The sequence below is a fragment of the Trichechus manatus genome, unplaced genomic scaffold, assembly GCF_000243295.1.
Source record: "Trichechus manatus latirostris isolate Lorelei unplaced genomic scaffold, TriManLat1.0 scaffold00207, whole genome shotgun sequence".
NCBI classification, from domain to species: Eukaryota; Metazoa; Chordata; class Mammalia; order Sirenia; family Trichechidae; genus Trichechus; species Trichechus manatus.
Genome location: NW_004444143.1, coordinates 649639 through 650616, shown reverse-complemented (window position 1 = coordinate 650616; position 978 = coordinate 649639).

The window sequence follows — 978 nt, the reverse complement described above, 5'->3', positions numbered from 1 at the left end:
GGAAAAGTCCCTGGAGAAGGACATTATGCTTGGTAAAGTGGAGGGTCAGCAAAAAAGAGGAAGACCCTAAATGAGATGGATTGACACAGTGGCTCCACCAGTGTACTCAAGCATAATAACAACTGTGAGGATGGTACAGGACTGGGCAGTGTTTTGCTCTGTTGTACACAGGGTTGCTATGAGTTGGAACCAACCTGATGGCACCTAACAACAACATATTAGTACTGGTTGGGTACACAGAGAAGAAACAGATCAGATATTAATTTTTCCATACTGCAGGCTCCAGAAAGATGAAAAAATATTTTCCTTTAAATGAAGTTTGAAATATTGATTTTTATAGTAAATATCTTAATTAGCAGTAACTATTTTAGATACTATGAGACTGACCTTGAGATTAGAAGTATTTCAGGTACTTTTCCTTAGACAGCTTGAAGAAGTTATTAAATCATTTCATCCAGGAGCAAGGAGGAAAAAAACCTCATAGCTAACTGAACAAAGTGGCAGATAGGGGTGTAAGTAAAGTATTTTTTTTTTTGTGTTCTACCTATGGAGTCACAATCATTTCAACATACTGGATTTTGTTTATATAGTGTTTCCAGGTATACAATCCTGTCATCTGGAAATTCTGGTAAGCTTACATCTTATTTTCCAATTCTTATATTGCTTTTTTACTTGCTAGGAACAGTCCCAATTCTTCAGGCCAAATCATCATTACATATACCCAACAAAACAGTCACACAGATTTTTTCAGCCATTCACTAATATCATTAACAGTGATTCATTTTAACAGTCTCAGCATGGAATGTATACCCAAAACAATGACATAAGTAATAGTACAGACACATTCACTGTTCCCTATGATCTCACCAACTTCACACAGCCACAATCCCATGGACCCTTCATGATATACACAATCTCACTGAGTCTGTCTGATAATCCATACAATGATACAAAATCAAACCCAGAAACCACTTACCT